Source organism: Rattus norvegicus, chromosome 18 (genome assembly GCF_021556685.1).
Source record: "Rattus norvegicus strain SHRSP/BbbUtx chromosome 18, alternate assembly SHRSP_T2T, whole genome shotgun sequence".
In the NCBI taxonomy this organism is placed as follows: Eukaryota; Metazoa; Chordata; class Mammalia; order Rodentia; family Muridae; genus Rattus; species Rattus norvegicus.
The window spans coordinates 5587704-5607983 of NC_141551.1; the positions used below are offsets into that span (position 1 = coordinate 5587704).

Here is a 20280-nt window from a genome sequence, read left to right on the forward strand (position 1 = left end):
CTGGCCTAAGGTTTAAACAGAACTTAAAAAGAATTTAAACAGAGTTTAAAAAGAGGTCATAATCTAAGGTTTAAACCGAGCCTTCTTACGGCATGCCGTAAAAAGAAGTTCTGCAGTTTTCTTTCCTATCTCTAGGCCTACTCTTCAGATAAGTATGTGGGTAATCTAGGGTTCTTTTGTTTATTTTCTTGGTATTTAAGTGGATAAGTAGAGGGACAAGCAATCAGATGATAGACAAGCCCAAAGCCAAGTTGTCCCCTATCGTATATTTCATGCAGATTTGTTCACAAGAATAACTTGATGCTCGAAATACTGAAATATTCCCAAATGTCGCTCATGACCTCTTGAAGCTCTCTCACTTCTCTCAGCTGGACCGCTCCATTTCATCCCGCCCCACATCCATTTTTAGACATGCCAGTGCCTGGCATTCCCACCACTGACTCACCTGGGGTCATCAGATTGCTTTCCCGAGTAGGACTCTTTGGCCCTACTGCTATGAATCTGGAAGCAGATGGAGAAGCATTAGCCACTGACGCGATGGGCAGTATCCCATAGACCACTCTGGTGGTCTGTGTGGAACTTGTTCAGCTTCAACAAGAGCTCAGGAGCTTCGAAGATTGGAGTTGTAAACCGCAAAGTAGTGCAGAGGCTGGCTTGGAGCTCCAGGATGCGAAAGGCTTTCCATGAGGCGAAAACCCACTCCATTTGTGGCTTTTGCTAGTTTTACACTATCAAGAGGGGTATTTTTAAAAGTCCCTTTCTGCAAAGCTAGCAAAAGCCACAAATTCGATAGCTTTCGTTGATATGCAGAACGAGATGCCCGATTCTGATTAGGTTTTTGCACTGCATTAGCTAATGTACTAAAACTTCTCCAAGAAGTTGCAGGTCGAGCAGCTTAACCTCCACCTTTCAAATACAAATTGATGTGAGACCTCAGCAAAACATCCACAGAGTGCTGAGAGGCCACATAATTGTAGAATTTCAACCTTAAAATATTTAAATGATCCTTTGCCACAACCTTCTACTCCTGATGGGCTCTCATGAAAATCCTAAGCTAGAGTTGACATTTAGTTCCATTAGTATAGCAGACTCAGGTTTATATCATAAGAAGAAAAAAACACACAGGTTAGAACCGTTCACTCAGGGGTGACATGGGTAATGGGCAAATAGCACAACACAGGGGCAAAGCAAAGACTGTCCATCCACAGATGCTACCATGGTTGACGGGATCTATATTACATGAAGGCGTCAGGTTGCACATCTTATGGTGAAAAACCCGTAACAGGCCTCCAGTATTAGGTTCTGAAACTTAGACGAATGGGGAGCCTCCCCGTTACTCCCCTAGATGAAATTCACTGTTTAAAAACTGGCGTCCTCAGGAACTTGCTTCTCCATAGAGTTCAGAACTAGCATGGGTCAAATGGTGACCTCCTTGAGCCCTGCAGTCTTGGCGGTGACAACCTCTGTGGGGTAAGTAGAACTTAAACAATGTGTGACATAGAAGTGTGAGCGTTTGGTATAAATTTTTAAGGTGTCTTATTGTTGTTATTAGAATACCATAATTAGGGAATAGATAAGGAACACCTACGAATTTATTAATCTTTCCCTATTGACTCAGTTTTTATGTTTCTATGATTTATAAAAAAAATTGTTGAAAGACTAGAGGAATTTTTTTAAAAAGTGCATCTCTTTTATCTCCTAACATACCATTAAGATTTTGAGTCACAGAAACAAAATGGCCTGAGTTGATAAAGATGTAGATTATGGACTGAGGGGCTACATAATTAAATGTAAGATATCAAGGTAAAGTACCAGAATACATAAAGAGGATAATTTCTTTAGTCAGCAAATGGGCAATAACAGGAAAAGAATTTTTGTCTTGGGATAGTGAGCAGTTGTGCAAACATATGATGCAGAGGCTTTTTCAAATAGACATAACATTACCATATGTTCCATCCCAGAACTGCAGAGGAACTTGGGAAAATGAGGATGATTTAAGGTCGCCTCTCCGCATCTCTACCACCACTTGGTTAGCTGCGCCTAGGCAGCTAGGAGCAAGAAGTGTACTTAATAGGGACATGTTGAGAGACGGTAGTGCACCCCAGAGATGGTTGTGCGGAGAAGAAGAAAGCCATCAAACATCACCGACAAACTGCAGCTCCTCTTAAGACATGGTGGGACGTGTGCATTACTTCTCATGGCTCAGCTATCTAGTGCTCTTCCAGGTCCCGGGCAGGATCTGCTTAATGTGGCAAAGGAAGTCTAGACCACGGGCAGTATGTGAATGTATCCACCTCCAGCACGAAGTTATGAGAAAGAGGTGCCGCCACCACTGGGTCAGAACCAATAGAGCCTGAGTGTGAGAGGAGGGCAGGCGGAAAGGCAGGCCCAGTGCAAGCACAGCCTTTGTCTGCACACTGTCGAATCCACCAATGGAAGGGGGAAACTTCAACAGAAACAAATGGTTTGTATGTGTAACCCAGCCCCTGTGTTTGCTTTCTCTCTGTGACTAGGGTGAATAATTGTTTAGGGTATCATGTGGGCACTGCCATTAGGCCAAATCAGTCATCTGAAGGGAAACCTTCAATGCTCTTGGTTTAGACCTCTGTTCTCCATTACAGAGACAAAGGAGGGGAGTGTGGCTGGTGTGGGAAGGAGAGACTAAAGCCAGTAGTGTGGACTGCAATAGCCCATTTGCTCCCCTGAGCTGGCTTCCTTAATCTTGACCCGGTCCAATTAACCAGAAAGAATGGCGCTGTTTCTTTTAAAAGCTGGTTTTCCACAGACAGAGGATCAGATCCCATAGTCTACACAACCTTTTCTTAACCACCCAATCCTTTTGTAGAAAAAAAGTAGGACTTTTCCTAACCCAAATTAATAAGACTTCCCTGAAAGCCTCTGTTTACCCCCTCATTACTTCAACATTCATTTCAGGTTACCTCTGTTTCTACTGTCAGCTTTTGTCAAGAATCAAAGCAAAATCTTTGAAAACCACCTACCCACACGAACGTGACTAATGCCGTAGTCAAGCCAGGCTGTTCAACCCTGTCCCTAAAATACATGCTCATCAATGAGTAGGTTTTGCTCCTTATTCTGCATTCTGCGCGGCTCTCAGCAAACTTGATTTGAAACTTTCATCACTTCTTGAAATGGTTAGAATAAGTTCTGTCTGTGCGGACTGACCGCCCGCCACTCTCCCAGTGCTGTCCCCTGTCAGTTCTATGCAATGACAGGTGAGATCCCGTGTCCTTCCTCGGAATAATCCCTCACTTATGTCTGATGGCCTGTTGTTCATCAGCTATAGCCAGGATACTACTCAACACATTTCATGAATGGGTTTAAATTCCAGCAATGATGTTTTTCATTTCTAGAAAGTTATAAAAGATGTTCTCCTGAGCCTCTTGCCACTTGTCCTGTTGGAATGTTATGTCTAAAAAAAAAAAAAAAAAAAAAGCAACATAAAACCTTTCCTATAATATTCTTTAAATTATTATTTTTGTTTCTATTATTTTTCATTTATGGTGCATCAAATGTTTCTACCCGTGTCAGTCAGTGAGATCTATCTATCTATCTATCTATCTATCTATCTATCTATCTATCTATCTATCATCTATCTATCTATCATCTATCCTATATCTATCTATATCTATCTACATATCTACCATCTATCTATCCTATATCTATATTTATCTATCATCTATCTATCCTATACCTATCTATCTCTATCTATCTATCTATCTATCTATCTATCTATCTATCTATCTATCTATCCTATACCTATCTATCTCTATCTATCTATCTATCTATCATCTATCTACCTATCTATCATCTATCTACCTATCTATCATCTATCTATCTATCTATCTATCTATCTATCTATCTATCTACCTATATCTCTATCTATCTATCTATCTATCTATCATCTATCTATCTATCTACCTATATCTCTCTCTATCTATCTATCTATCATCTATCCTATATCTATCTATATCTATCTATGTATCTACCATCTATCTATCCTATATCTATATTTATCTATCATCTATCTATCCTATACCTATCTATCTCTATCTATCTACCTATCTATCATCTATCTACCTATCTATCATCTATCTACCTATCTATCTATCTATCTATCTATCTATCTATCTATCTACCTATATCTCTATCTATCTATCTATCTATCTATCTATCTATCATCTATCATCTATCATCTAACTCTATCTCATTGACCATATTGAGATATGGGATAATGTCTGTCATAAATCATCATAGTTCAGTCTCCCTCAAAACAGAGCCTGCAGAAGGATTGCAAGTAGTTTATCTGAAGGGAGTTCTTAGAAACCAGAGATGAGGATGTGGCATAGGGAAGTGAACAGAGCTAATGTCAGGGAGTGTTTGGAGACAACCTGATTGCCTCTGAGAAGCATACTGTGTGCTTCCCAGATTGAGACAGGACATCATTAAGGTAGAATTGAGTGTCACCCTGGAGTACACAGATGGGGTCTACACTTTTGGTGGTGTTTATCCTAAGGGACCCATAAGGTTCTCTCAGTGTTAGAAAAAGACTGTGATGCAGAGAAGCAATGAACTTGAGGAAGAACATGGGCGGCATGAGTCCAGTCATGCATGAGGCTCTGCTGCATGTGAGTTGGAGTTTCACAGTAGGATTGCCTGTGGCACTCAGTCTGAGCAGCTATTGAGCAGGTGTCCCGGGTTGGGATGTTTCCTGATGGAATGGCCTTTGCACAAAGGAGCCTTTGGCCAGCCACCTCAACTGCAATCTGACAGCAGAGCCATCCAGTCTGTCTTGGCAGTGAAAGCCCCACATTGCCTTTGTTCTTCTAGAACGGCCGTCCTCACTTTCAGCAAGGAGTATGAGTATCCTATTCTCATTTTTAAATATACTTTCTGTAATAATTTACGAAACAGATTTCCGCCTGTGCTCAGTAGTCTACCTAGTCACTAGTTTCTTACGATCCGTCTTAAAACCTCATTCCTGAGATTACAGAAATTCTCCCCTTTTCCAGCACACTCGGACTTTGAAGTCACACCCATGTTTAAAATATCCCACCGACCCACCCGCCTATTAAAAACACCCATCTCTCTGTGTTGTCCTCTCAACAGAGGCCAGCGTGTTAACTAGTAGACATGACTCTGTCTGCCTCCAGAAAGCACCACAAAAACTGCAAAGGCTGTTCTACCTGCAATTGCCCAACCCTAGCAAAACTCATCTCTTAAATGTCTGCTTTTTGTTTACTGCATGAGATTACTTTGTGTAATCATTTAAAAGGGTGAAGGAAACAAACCAGGTGGTGTATGCAACAAGTGCATATATTACACACACACACACACACACACGCACACACACACACACGCACGCACACACACACACACACACACACACACACACACGCACATGCACACGAACACATGCACACACACAAGCATGCATGGCTGTGTGCCTATGGCAGGTATAGGTTTGAAACCTACTTGTGCCAGGCTGGTTTCCTTCTTCCATGGCTTATCTATGTCTACGTTCTTGTGCCTTCACAAAAGCTTCCTTCCTGGGTACATCTCTGCCCAAGTCTCTTTTTACACAGGGATCGGTCATGTTGACTTAGGACCCACTCTTCTGATCTTATTTTGACTTAATGTCCTCTTCAAGGACTTTATTTCCCAGTTTACTTACTGTGTAGGGTTTGAGGGGTTGGTATTTCAACACAGGGGATAGGTGACGGGTAGCAGTGAGCTTACACACACAAAGACGAAGATGTCTGCAGATAGAATCTGAGCTCGAATGGAGGGGTAGAAAGCTTGCCTCACAAAGCAAAGACCGTGGGTTTGATCGTAAGTCCTGAAAACTAAAAGAATTCTTCAGATTTCATTTCAACATTGTTCAAAGACAATGACACATTGTAATTTTCATTTCATTTTAAGTAGAAGGACTTACCTTGTCATGGACTTTAAACCATGACATTTTTTTCTTTGACTTTTAGTAGAAAGTACTTCTTTTAGTGATTCCTTTGAGTGTGCAGAAAGGAACACAAGAACACACAAGGAAGTGACTGGATACACCTCTAGGTCAAATCAAAACACAGAAAAAAAAAAAAACTTCTGAATACGTGACACTTTACAACTTAAGTGGAAGGAGGAAACGATTTTAAAACAGTTTTTAATTTATTTTTAAAAATAATACATACATATTGTTAAAAATTAATCAAAGAGTTCAAAGGGACAGGAGTATAAAGAACGTCTCCTACCTCAGTGCTCAGTCCCCAGCTGTCCTTCCCAGAGGCAACCACTATTATCTGATTCTTAATTATCACTCCAGAGATATTCTATGGGAATGCAAACATGTATATTAATGCATCTTATCTTTCTTTCTTTTCTTTATTAAGCTGGGCTTCACTTTCCACATACTTTGTATTGTGTCTTTTCCACTTAAAAGTCTTTGAGATTACTCTATATCATGGAAAGAGCATCTAATTATTTTCAAAGACTGCCAGGTATTCTGTTGTACGGACACGTAAACAGTGCCCCAGTTACAGACTCTGATCAGTGGGCTCTCATGTTCCTCTAGCCCCGTAATGATATAATGGAAGCCCTCACCACACGACTTTGCAGAGACACGAAGTATTCCTAAGGATTAAGTTTTATTGGAGAGGTGGCGAGTTGGAAGGCTCCTCACATTTGCAACTTGGAGAAATGTTCACAACGCACTAGGGGTGGAAGCAGTAGCAGCTTTCCCTCATCTTGATGGTATCGTGAATCTTTGCAAACCGCCACGGTCAAACTATACTCTATGGTTGTTTTTAAAACTCAGATTTTTTTTTTTCTGTTTTGAGGAGAAATTGAGCATCTTTTCCTACACTTCAAAACATTTTTTTCTCATTTGAAAACTTCTGTGCTCATAGTCTTTTTCCATATATTGTTTTAGTTTTTTAGTTATAAAGTAAGTTTTAAATAATTCTAGGGGAGTATTTCTATATTTACTTAGTTGGTCCGTTTTTTCATTCTCAAACTAGTATCAAATGAACAATATAGATTCCTCAGTCTGGGTCTTGAAAGGCAAATGGGGCATAGTGGCTGCATCTCTAGGTAAACAGTTTACGTGTTTCCACTATGGAGACCACATCTTCTCCACCCAATCTCCATGTGTCCAGCAATTCCAATAAAAATCCCCAGCAGGATTAGGAGGGTTTTTTTTTCCAAGAACTGTGCAAATGTATTGTGTAATGGTTAAAGAAGGATAAATATTACAAAGTACCAAACTGATTTTTAAAAAGAACAAAGATAAGGGGGAAATAATATATCTGAGATTTTAGTAATTAAAAACATGACAATAAGAGAAATTTGATTAAAAAACATAAAAGATATAAAAATAGAGGGAAAACTGTTTCACTCTGTAGACAAAAATAACCTTGAACATTAAATTATAATATTAAAAGCAGATGCCAGAGTTAGATATGGTGGTGCATGTCATGAACGCCAACGCTCCCAGCACAGGTGGAGACAGGAGGATCATACATTTGAGACCACCCTGGACTACATAGTAAGTTCCATGTTATCCTGAGATACATAGCAAGACTTTCTCTTAAATCACTAAAAATAAATAAATAAATAAAATAAAAAGTAAATAAAAAATGAAATGAACATATAAACAAGATAAAATTATAAAGCTATTATTAAAAGAAAGTTTTCAAAGCTTGCTTAAGACTTTTGGGGAAGACACTTTCTAAAATACATGCTCAAAGCACACAATTTCTAGATCTCTATAAAATGTGGGATACCGTAGACAGAGCCTGCAGGAAGATGATGGCTGACACAGAGGCCCTGACGTTACATGGAATGGGGAGAGGTAGTCAGCTTGATTTTCTGTTGTTTTAGATTTAGCTTATGATGATGGAAACAATGCAGAAGTCCCCAAGTTCCAACTTTCTTCCTAATCCCCCTCCCCAAATTCCTGGCCCACATAAGCATTGCAAAACAGTCAAGTCATTCTTTAAATAACTGGATTTTGGAGTGACTTGATAAATTGGGATGGATAACTAGAACAGATGGCCTTTCAGAATCATCCTGAACTAGGGCCCAAACTAAAGTTTAGATGCTACCAATCATTGGATAACAGCTGACCCAATGGCAAGAGTTACTTTAAGCAAAATGGATATCTTCACTGAAGGACAATTTCCCAAAGAGATTGTCGGCTAAAGGCTGGCAGGACTTACAGAAATTCAAGAGGTAAACAACCACCCCCACCCCAGCCTTGCAGGACCTTTAGGCAGAGCATAGCATCCTTCAGTTTCTTCCTGCAGCACTTGGGTCCAGTCCTTACTGTGGGGGTCTTCAGGCACTCCAGGCAGGCAGGACTATGCCAGCTCTGTCCCCTGCCACCCTTTCTAGATCCCTATCACCCACAGGACCTCTTCTGATCAATGTAACTATAAGGGTTGACATCTTCCCAAAAGTTCATGTGTCAGAAATCTAACCCCCAAATTCATATTTTTATAGTATTTAATGTGGTACCTTGGGAGGTAATTTGAATTCAGTGAGGTTACTATGGCTGCCACCCAGATCATGCCTGACTTGCTTCTGATTGTTCAAGGCAGACATCTCAGTGTCCAGTCTCGGCACCTTGAGCCTAGTTCCATAATGTGTTGCATTATCTGTTTGTTCATATTGGCATAAATCAATACTCATTCTGTCTAAAGATACTGTAGTTAGCAACTCAGGCAGGGTTCGACTGGGCTATTCTAAGTGGTATCAACTGGGGTCACTTAGAGCCATCGAGCTGATTGCTGAGTACATCGGAGTACAGGGCTGTATTATTTAAATGATTCTCCTCTTTCTCCCTCTCTCCCTCTCTCCCTCTCTGTCCTCTCTTCTCTCCTCTCCTTTTCCCTCCCTCTCTCCCTCCCTCCCTTTCTCCCTCCTTCCCTCTCTTGCTTTAGTGTGTTGAACTTCTTGCATGACTGCTCAAGGTTCTACTGGGCCCAAAACAACTGTGCAAGGTTTCTTATGCTCTAGACTTTTGACACCTCAGAACTTCCTTTGCCCTGTGTATGAAATGTCAGGAAGCTTGCCAAGTCCTGTCCGAATGCAAAAGGAAATTCAAACACCATCTCATAGACAGCAGATAGAGCGCTTGAGCCCAACCTTAAACTATCACAAATGGAATCTCACTGTCAGTCCTTGATTACCTAAGAACACCTTTTGAGAGTGTTACATTATCTATTGGTCTCTCAAATTTCTGAAGTCCTGAGCGACTGACTCTTTATGGGAGTTGGGAGCGGGGGGAGGTACAGGTTATGTGTGTACCAACAGCCTTGCTAAATGTAGTACCTCTTTCCCTAAAGCAAAAGTCAGACAAGTTTACTGCACATGAGAAAGTAGAGCTTTAGGGAAAACTTCGTCTCCTGCAAAGCAGCTCACTATACAAACAAGTATCACCTGCACCTCTTTGCTCTGACACAGTTGAAGCTAGAGGGGCCAATAGGAATGAACGTTAATACGCTCGCCACTGCTGTTGCCATGAACGATGAAATCCTCCCTCTCTGACCTAGGCATCACGTATCTTCTGCAGAGTCCATGACACTGTGGTAGCTAACTTGTTAGCTGATAAATAGCATAAAATCTCAAAGTCCCTTAAGCTTCTTGAAACCACTATTAAATTTCTCCAAAATCCTAGCATTACTCTAAAAAGCACGTTCCTTGCTTGTTGTTAGATGGAGTATCCTCTGGGCCTATAGGTTCGTCAAATATGTCAGAGTCTATGTACCCCCTACTGATTTTTACGTCTTCTTTTAATCACCACAATAATTCCAATGTTTAAACCCTGTGTACTCTGGACCATGGTCCTGAGAAGCACTACTTCTGCATTAGAGCCATCTCCCATTCCTAGGCAAGTATTACAGTTCCTTCACTCCTCAAGAGACCTCTCCATGCTGGTGGATCTTCCTCGTCCAGTCTGTGTGCATGAACAATCCTGCACGACCTTTCCCATGTCCTACTTACATGTGCAGACCCAAGCCACCTCTTCTTTATTCCAGTATTTCTCTGGCTAGGCTACTGCTTATAGGCAGAAAGGGGTAGAGGAAGTCCTGAGAGGAGGTTTTAGTTGTGGGCTTTGAGCAATCTCCAGAAACAGGGAATTCCAGCATCTAGCATGATGGAGTAGTCACGTCAAGATCTTCAAATGCATCTACTTGGGCAGTTCAAGGTCCCACTCTTTCCCAAGTTGTGTGCCTGGTCTGGAAGTGGGAGACCTACTTAGGTTGAGAATGAAAATTCTCCTTAGGTGTTTTTCCTGCTCTTATATTTGAGTCACAATCTTAGGATTTAGTCTCTTTTTACTCTTGGGTAACCAAATGAGTTTTCTTGATTTCCAATTTAGCTATAGCTGTTGATCAACCCCTTGCCACTATTCTCTGTCTTTTCCTATAGCACACTTAGAAACAACCATCTAATTTCATTGTCTGTAAGTTTACTGTTTTCTAGTGTTTCTTAAACAATGATGTGTGGCAGTCCCTAGCATTCTTCTGACACTCAGCATTTCGGTGCAGGACTAATGGAACTTCTAACATCATCGATACCTTCTGTGGACACTAGTTATGCTGTCCTCACCTCTGGTGTGAGGTCTCTACCAGCCAGATAGCCAGAGGGTAAGGAAAGGATGTAGCCAGACTGGACAGAGGAGATGAGAGGTAATGTAGACTCAGCACGGTGTTGAATGACCACACAGAGAATACTCCAGGTCCGAGAGCCCTGACTTGGCATGAGTTAGGCTGACATAGCTGGAGTGGGTGAGATATCTGTAGAGATGTGTGAGCCAGGCAAAGGAGTTCCTTCCCCTGTTATTCTTAGCAGGGATTCTTAGAAAATGGCCAGCAAGAGGTATCCACAGCTCCCAGAAGAACAAGTTCATTCCTAAAGAAAGATCTGTGGCATCTGCTGTGAGGTAGGAAAAGCATACAGACCTAGCGACCGTTAGAAAAACGCAAGTTTAAACCATTGGCTGCCACTTGCAGCCGTATATTACACAGATGTAGACGATCAGGCTTTCCCAGGCAATATTGATAAAACACATAAACAGGTAAAGGTGTTCCAGAAGGTATCTGGAAATACATTAATAAAATTAAGTAAAATGTAAAACAAAACTCAACAGTTCTACTGAGCTTCCGACTCATGAACAAGAGTTTTCAAGACCTTTGGTTGTGGCAAAGGAATACAGAGGTATATGTCATTAGAGAAGCATGTGGGTGAAAGAAAGCAGTTGCTACTACAGAATTCTATAAAGCCTTGAGAAGCCCCAAACTGTATATATGCACAGAGGCAGAAAAAGATAGGAAAAAGAAATCAGTGAAAATATGTTTAAGATCAAGGCCTATAGTATGACCTCATTCAGTAACTAAAACACAAACCACTTAGCATATTTAATAGCACATACTCCATAGTCACACATTCACATATTTTATATGTGTGTACATATATACATATGTGTGTATGCATGCATATGTGTGTGTGTGTGTGTTATTGGAGTGAGTGAAAGGTAGTAGAAATAGAGGAAGGAAATAAAGATAAAAGTATAATTAAACCAAGAGATATCTTGCACGAACCAGTTCAACATTTACACCTGAGAACCAAGTGAGAACAAGCATTTGAAGTTGGGGAAAATTTGCTTTTCCCTAAGTTAGAAATTATAAATCTAATAGGTAGAGAAACAAGCCAATGAACAGAGTGTTTCCAGGGGAAAAATTATCTCTATTCGGACAGGCCTACACTTTCCATGATGCTTTCCTCATCTCCTTTAGATATTGGGGTACCATTCGCTGGAATGTGGAAGGTGTTCTACCAATGCTGAGTGAACGTTCCAGGCAACCAAGGACAAGTGTTAAAGCTCTTCAATAAGTAATCGATCCTTAGTGGATCCTAGGAATAGCAACCGGATGGAACATATTCACATCATCTTCTTAGTGTAATAAAGGCCTTAGAATCCAAAACCCGCAGGCATTGAAAACAGAAATTACTGCCTACCCTACCTTCTGAGGTGATTTCCCTAACAGTTCTCAAGGGATCCTGAGTCATTTCTCTGCTCCTCTTCTGATCTGTTCACTTGCCTCTTCTGTGTTAAAGGTATCCTAGGTGGCCGACAGTCTAGAGGGAGATAGAAAGCCCCTTTACATTTAGTTTGAGCCTCTTTACAAAAGAGAAAAGTCTTCGTGTACGTTTTATATTTACATAATGCACTGTTACTGTGCTAAGGATGTATAATTTTTTGGCACATATTTACAATACACATATAATGATGCATATAAGCACAACATGCTCAAGCAAGTTCTGCCTTCGTTCTTTCCAAGATTGGACAGGGCTTCACCCCATGCCCCATTGCAGGTACCCTAGGCCCTTCTGATGCCTGCTCCTGACACCTTCATTGCTACAGCTTTTTACTGTTTCTCTTTGCCTTGATTCTGTATCTTTAGAGTCCCCCTGGTGTGCCCTAGCTTGCTTTTCTGATGCTGTGATAGAACACTGGCCAAAATCAGCTTGGGGAGGAGAGCATTAACTTCTTCTTACATGCTGTAGTTCATGCTCAAGGATGGTCAAGGCAGGAACCTGAAAGCAGGAGGCTGAGGCAGGAGCTAAGGCAGAATCTGTGGAGATAGGCTGCTCACTGGCCTGTTTGTTAGGTTTGCTCATTGACTTTTCTTCTACATCCCAGGCCCACCTGCCTAGGAATGGCACCGCCCACAGTGGGCTGGGCCTTCCTGCATCAATCAGCAGGTAGGAAATATCTCCTACTGACCAGTTTAAGGGCAGAGCAAAAACAGGGTCTGTGAATGGATCATGTTCCCACGTGAACATGAGATGAAGTTTGAAAGAAAGTAGAGGCAGTACATTCATGACGTGGAAAACTATTTTATTTTTCTGTCTAATAGAAACACATCTGAGAGTCAAACCATCTAGAATTGATAAATACAATGGGGTAACAAATATGGTGTGATCATCCCAGGAAAAATAGACATAGAAATAACTGGAAATAGACCAGAAATAACACCTCCACTGGCCAATTTGATGGAGAAAATTCCTCAGCTAAGGCTCTGTCTTCCCAGGTGACTCTGTGTCAAGTTGACAAAACTAACCAGCACAGTGTTCCTGATGCATTATCATGAACCTCTGTGACTAAAGCCCCAGTTTCTTATTCTGACTGAAAGTCTTTTGGTTCTCGATATTCCTACTGAGACTACATGCAGTTGTCCTTCCTTTTTGGGGAGCTTGGCCTCCAATCTATGGCTGGGTTGGTAGGGAAATACAGAACAAGGGAGGGGGAGTGTCCTCCATAATTTTCTTGTGCCTCTAAAGCTCTCTCTCTTTCTCTTCCTTTATTAGTTCCAAAACTGCTGGAAGGAAAAATCCTATAGCTATTTCCTCTGGGAAATGCTCTGTATTTTCTAGAAGATCTCTCCTTTCCAGATTCTCTGTGTTGATGCAGTTTTGCTGAAAGGCGTTGTAGGTCAGTTACAAACATCTCATTTCCAAGGTAGCACAAAGAGAATAGGAGTCACTCCCATACCTCTGTAATATCCCATTCACTATATTTACAGACATATTCCATATGCAATACTTGAAAGAAGAGAATGGGTAGAAAACCTAAAGGATGTAATGGCCGCTAAGAGCCAGCACCAAGTATTGCTAACTGGATCAAAGCAAAACAGTTAAATGCTGGCACAAGCAGAACATGAGACTCTGAACACGGTCCCTTACCATAATAGGTGGTCAATAAGATTGATTATTTATGATTGAACATTATTCATTCAAAGCTGGAAAATAATCTTTGCCTTCATACTCTGCCTCTCACTGTGTTTTCATTTTTTAAAAAATCCATAAATATGTCTCCCATGATTTTCTTATAATTAGGCCTGAAGCACAGAGCAAAATCAGGGTCTGTGAATGGCTCATGTTCCCACCTGAGCAGCAAGAGATGAATTTTGGAAGAAAGTAGAGGCCGTGCATCCACGACGTGGAAAACTACTCTATTTTTCTGTCTAAAAGAAACACATCTGAGAGTAAAACAATCTAGTGATGATAAATATAGTGTGATGATCCTGGCGAAAATAGGCATAGTGTGGTCATCCATTAATGAACTGTGCAATTGAAGACAGAGGGATTGGTTTAAACCTGGTCCTATGTCTCACTGTCACCTAACCAATGATAAATGCAGAAGTTAATCAATGATTGGTCAATCAACATCAATTGGGAAATAAAGTTTTTAATTTGAAAAAATGTCCGAAGTCACCACAGTCATTAAGATTTAACCAGAAAAGTTCTCACCAATTTCTTCTCTAAGCCAATCGCCCACTTTGTTACCAGAGATACTTGCTGAAATTTTACAATTACTCATTCATCTTTCTTTTCCTGGCCTCCCCAACATTATAAAATAATAAAAATTCATACCTTTCAAATCACAGCATCTCTACTGGATTTCGGTATCAAATTCCTGTCCCTGCCTATCCCAGTTTCTCATCTTTTTTTCTCCATCTGTTTCTTCACTTCTCATACTTTGCACCCTGGGAAGCCCTCATGGCTCTGCAGCTGCACTGCTATCTACCTACAGCTGGCTCTGCAGCTGCACTGCTATCTTCCTACAGCTGACTCTGCAGCTGTACTGCTATCTTCCTACAGCTGGCTCTGCAGCTGCACTGCTATCTGCCTACAGCTGGCTCTGCAGCTACACTGCTATCTGCCTACAGCTGGCTCTGCAGCTGCACTGCTATCTACCTACAGCTGGCTCTGCAGCTGCACTGCTATCTACCTACAGCTGGCTCTGCAGCTGCACTGCTATCTACCTACAGCTGGTTATCCAGCTGCACTGCTATCTACCTACAGCTGGCTCTGCAGCTGCGCTGCTATCCACCTACAGCTGGTTATCCAGCTGCACTGCTATCTACCTACAGCTGGTTATCCAGCTGCACTGCTATGCACCTACAGCTGGTTATCCAGCTGCACTGCTATCTACCTACAGTTGATTCTTATCCTTTCTTCCCTATCAGCGCCTCTTCTTTCCCAAGTGGTTTACTTGACGGCCATTGGAATTTCCCTCTGAAATATGGAAAACACTAAACACCAATATGATCAATATGTTCAAATCTATAGTCACCCTCAATATTGGTCCAATGTAGTCTCCCTCAGGGTTTTCTATCAAAACAAGAGACACCACCATGAAATCGAAGCTACCACTTTCCCTGACTCTGGAATCCTTCTACTCCTCACAAATACTGGGTCACCGTGCTCTGCCAACTCTATCTTGCAGACACCCTTTTCTCTCCATCTCCACCGTCGCACAACTGGCAAGTCTGATGCCACCTCCAATGCTTCTCAACAACTAACCACGCCACCGTCGGACATGCTGCTGCTCTTTCATCGCTCTGATTTTGTAGCCAAGTGATTTTTCTACCAAGAAAGCTATAGTGGTTTGGTTTTCTACTTAAAGTGGTTCCCTGTTGTTTAGATATAGTTCCTCCTCCATCTGACTCTGCCTTCCTCTGAAGGCCCTTTCCAGGTGTGGCCTCCTCCTCTTGTACTTTTGATGGGTAATCTTGACCATCAGTTTGACAGACTTTAGAACCAGCATGGAAACAGCCCCCTGGGTATGTCTATGAGGGAGTTTCCAGAATGGGTTAACAGAGGAGAAAAACCCACCCTGAATGTGGGTGGTGTCATCCCATAATCTGGGGTCCAGGACTACATAATGAGAAAGAGAGTTGGACAGCAATCATACATCTTTCTCCCTTCTTGATCATGGCTGCAATGTGACTAACCACTCCATATTCTTGTCCCCATTCCTGCCTGCCATGATGAACTACACTCTCAAATTGTGAGCCCAGATAAACTCTCCATCTTTAAGTTGCCCTCATCAGGCATTTTGTCCTAGCGATGAGAAAAGTAACAAGTATAGCACCTGCTCTGGAAGACTTCCGGTGTGATTAGCTCTTACTGGCCTCTGAGCAGGACCACATGCTGTGACTGATGCCTATTTCCTGCTTTCCCCTCCTCCTCCTATTGGGTAACATGCCATTCCTTCCACAACTATTTGCCCCTATAAACACTTTCTTTGTATTAAGTTTAAGCACATGAAATTAACTTGTTATAAGGAGTTAAGTCAAATAAAAGAAAATTCATACTGGTCAAGCCAATGTTTGGTCTTTTAGACACAAACATTCCTCATGAAAGGAACCTTGGGCTATCTTTTACACTAAGTCACACAATTCCTGGCACACAGTAAATACTTAATTAACATTTACTGACGAATAAGCCTGCAACTTTATTTTCTTACAACAGATTATTTCAATTAGCCTAATTTAAATATAACATTTTCATAAACATTGATCTATTTTCTTGTGTTATAAAAGTGCTTGCCTAATCTACCTAGTGTGATTAAGTGCTGACTTGCTATAGTTCGCTTTTTTTTTCAGACAACAGTTTTACACAAAGAGATACACAGGTCTTCTTCTATAGTGCACAAACTTGAAGTCATTTTCCAAAGCTCTTCTCTCTCGATGAAAAGAAAGGAGAGAATCCATGGAAAACTGGACTCAAACTCTAACGATCTCCGCAACTGTGCAGCCCCTCCAGAAAGTCTTACAATGACACTTGTGAAACCATGAGTCCCAGGGTGCTGCTCGAAAGGGACCATAAGAAGAGGGCACTTCCAGTAAATGACATTCAACAGGCCTCTCACTTCGAATATCGCACAGCCTCTCCACAGATGAGTAAGGGCACACTAGCATTTTGCTAATTCCCATTAACTACGGCAGCCCTTAGTGAATTGCTGCATTAATGAGGAAGTCATTGCAGATACAGTGCCTGCAAACAGAAGAGGATGTATTTGCCTCTGTTCTTCTGATGAGCACAGCTCTGCTTTAATTATTTATGTACATACCCCACAGCCCGAGAGCGCTCACGAATATTTTGTATGAGTAATGAAGTTTGAGTAATACTAGCCTTCACTCCATCTTGCTGCTGGTAAAGCTTACAGATGAGTGGGGTGAGAATCTAAGATTTTTGTGGATTTGACAACTGGGAGTTAGCAGGATTCCCTAGGATAGACTTGTAAATAATACAATGGAAATAAATATCTACTAGTACGATTCTTATTCTTTCAAGCTCTTTAATAGCCCTCAGAAGACCCTCAATGAACCACAAGGAAAATGCTAAGAAATGAAGCAGCTAATGATAACAATAATTACAATAATAATACTGCTTATATAATAACTCTTTATGGATATATCTCTGTCAACATGGGAGATGGATGTTGAGACAGTTTCTAAATAATTCAGAACAAATAGCTGATAAGTATAGGCCTAGAGACACTGGGAAAAGGAGAGTTCGTTTGGTCAGAATTCACCAGCCTATGTTGGTCAGATTTGCTGAATGATTTATTGTGGAGACTGCAAACCTCCAACTCCACCATCTTGCTTCTGCACATCACTTACAAACCTCCAGAATCCCTGTGAGTAAACCTCCTGATGTTGAGTGACACTGGAGATGGTTGAGACTGTTGGCAATACCTTTATAGACCTAGTGCTTCTTGACCGGCAACGGTCATAGCTGTGCTCAATGCCATCTATTCTTTGGATGATAATTTATTTAGCAGCACCTACTATATATCCACATGACCTAGAAGTTTATTCACAGAGTTACCTACAGATATTAATAATTGGTCATGACCAAATGCTACACATGTATGAGAGACAACAAACGCTAATTGTTAAACCATCATATTTTATTTATATTTATTCATATTGCTGTATGTTTTAATCAAAGTCACAGAAAAACTTGAAGGGATTTCATAGGGTTTTGTCAGACCTAAGAATCAGTGAAGCACAAAGTACATGACATGGTCCTTCTGGTTTTTGTTTGTTTCTTGGCTGTTTAATGACATCATTGGCAAATTAAACTGGTAACAATAAAGGTGTGTGATTAGTGCTTTGGCATTGTAAAACTTATAAAATAATCTTACTACAATTTTGTTAATCAATATATCCAACAATTCACACAGTTGCCCCTCTCTTTCCCACATGTAGAAGAACCCTTCTTAGTTCCCTTTAAGCGGATTTCACGCTTGGCATTCAGTCACCACACTGCATCTCCAGCACTACTCACCTTGCATACGAGCTCTGAGCCTTTCATTCCACTCCACCTGTCCCTGAATATAGCATTCAATGGCTTGGACACTGGACACAACCAATGGCGAGTGCCATTCCATGACTGGCTTATTTCACTTAGCATAATGTCTTCCAAGTATAACCATACTGTCGCAAATTATACATTTACCAAATTATCCCTCAGTAGCTTTGTCTGCTGAACTTGGCAGTTGGGAAAGATACTGCAGGAAACATGGACTACAGACATCACTGAGGTCCTGATTTCATTTCCTTCCTGTATATGTCTAGCTACAGGACTCTTAGATCAGATTCGTGTTAGTAACAGGTGTGTGTGTGTGTGTGTGTGTGTGTGTGTGTGTGTGCATGTGTGTGTGTGTGTGTGTGTGTGTGTGAGAGAGAGAGAGAGAGAGAGAGAGAGAGAGAGATGTGCCTAAGGGAAACACTTTAAAGGCAGATTTGAGCCTGTCGTAAGCTGCCTTCATCAAATCTAGACAGACACAGTGACAGACAGGCATGGAAGAATGATATTACTCTTTACTCCTCTCATGGTGTCCAGAAAGAAGGAGTGATGGTGGACAGAGGACAGAGGTACACTTTCAGGGGTCTAATCCTTCCAACCCCAGATTCTATTTTCACAAGAATGTCACCAAATTATAACTCCATAATTCAAAATTCATAGTAATAGTTTAATTCACCCATTAAATCGAGTCCTTATAATTCAATCACTTCCCAAAATGTTAGTTCTAAAGCCTTTTTGCAACAGAAACCAAGCCACCGATACACTAGCCTTTTGGGAGGGGCACTTGATATCCAAATTATCTTGGTATAGTGCTAGACTACACACACTCTCTCTCCCCTCAGTCCTCATATGCTATCTGATTTGCCCTTCCCCCTCACTGTCATAGGCACTGAAGCACCAGCCCTGAGAACAGTTTCCTGTGTTCACACAGATACTCAGATGAGTGAAATCATATCTGAGAGCAGAGAGGCTTGAACTAGTCAAGCAGGTAGAAACCGCTGGTGCTTGTTATGTGTACTCCACACTCAAGGGCTGCTTCAGAAGAAATCCTGAAGAATGAAGAGTGAACCAAAGACCCTGAGAGGTAACTAGATGACGCAAGGACACATTGAGGAATCTGTGCCATCTGGTAAGAATGAACATCCTAAGATCCCCAAATAAAAGAACAAATGACCTTTTATCCAGGTTAATAAGATGAATGGAAAATCTAAAATAAGGAACAATAGTGTCGATTCCTGCGTCTGCCAGATCTCATTCTTCAACCTTCACCCAGATAAATAAGGACACATCAACGAACAGTTTCATATTGTGTTTTCTGTTTTCCACTCCTGGAAAACGGCGAGAATCCTTGCTCTCAGGTGAAGAACTTAGGACTTGAATTAATACTACAATTTTTGGTCTTTTATATATTGTTAAGTACTTTCCTTTATATCAAAAAAAATCCTGGCAATTTAAAGCAATGATGATCTAAGAGTTGAAATATTTACTGTGGGCCTGTGATGAGTCAGAGGACTGGCACCTGGTGCAGGAGCAGTAAAGACAAGCACCTCACTGAAGGTCCTCAGACCTTACAGAGAAAGTAAATCCAACGCACAGACACACACACACACACACACACACACACACACACACACACACACACACACACACGTTCATGCACACATATACTTGTGATTAAAACCTGGGTTTTCCAAAACAAGATGATGGGGACAACAGTTGGGAACATCTAACTAAAGACAGACTTCCTGGAGGAAGTGACAATCGATTTAACACCTAAAGAATAAGGGAGTCGGTTAAGGGACCAACTGTGCTCTCACCATGGACTATGGGGAGAGGTAGCTGTGTGTGCAAGTGGACATCCCACTTCCAAATGCTGCTTCTGCACACAAAGGGAAAACAGATGCTTGATTTCAGACAGATACACTAGTAAGGTGGGAAAAACTGACCGCAATCCAAGAGTCTAGTTTATTGTCAAGATTAAATAACTCATCTAAACGACACGGTCCCTTCCTTTTTTGTATTTGTCTTATTTTCATGCTTAATTTTAAATTTACCTATAAGTCTACAGAGACTCTCCCTCTAGCCTTCTTCAGTCATCTC

General features: G+C 41.2%; 1 long non-coding RNA gene across 1 annotated transcript in view; it reads left to right on the top strand.

The window, feature by feature from the left end:
- Positions 1–1314: 1314 nt before the first annotated feature.
- The window catches only part of LOC147999663 (uncharacterized), a 31772-nt gene continuing 12806 nt past the window's right edge, over positions 1315–20280 (top strand). Inside the window, exon 1 of the long non-coding RNA XR_015642477.1 lies at positions 1315–1470. This is a non-coding gene — a long non-coding RNA (uncharacterized LOC147999663). The remainder of the gene's footprint in view (positions 1471–20280) is intronic.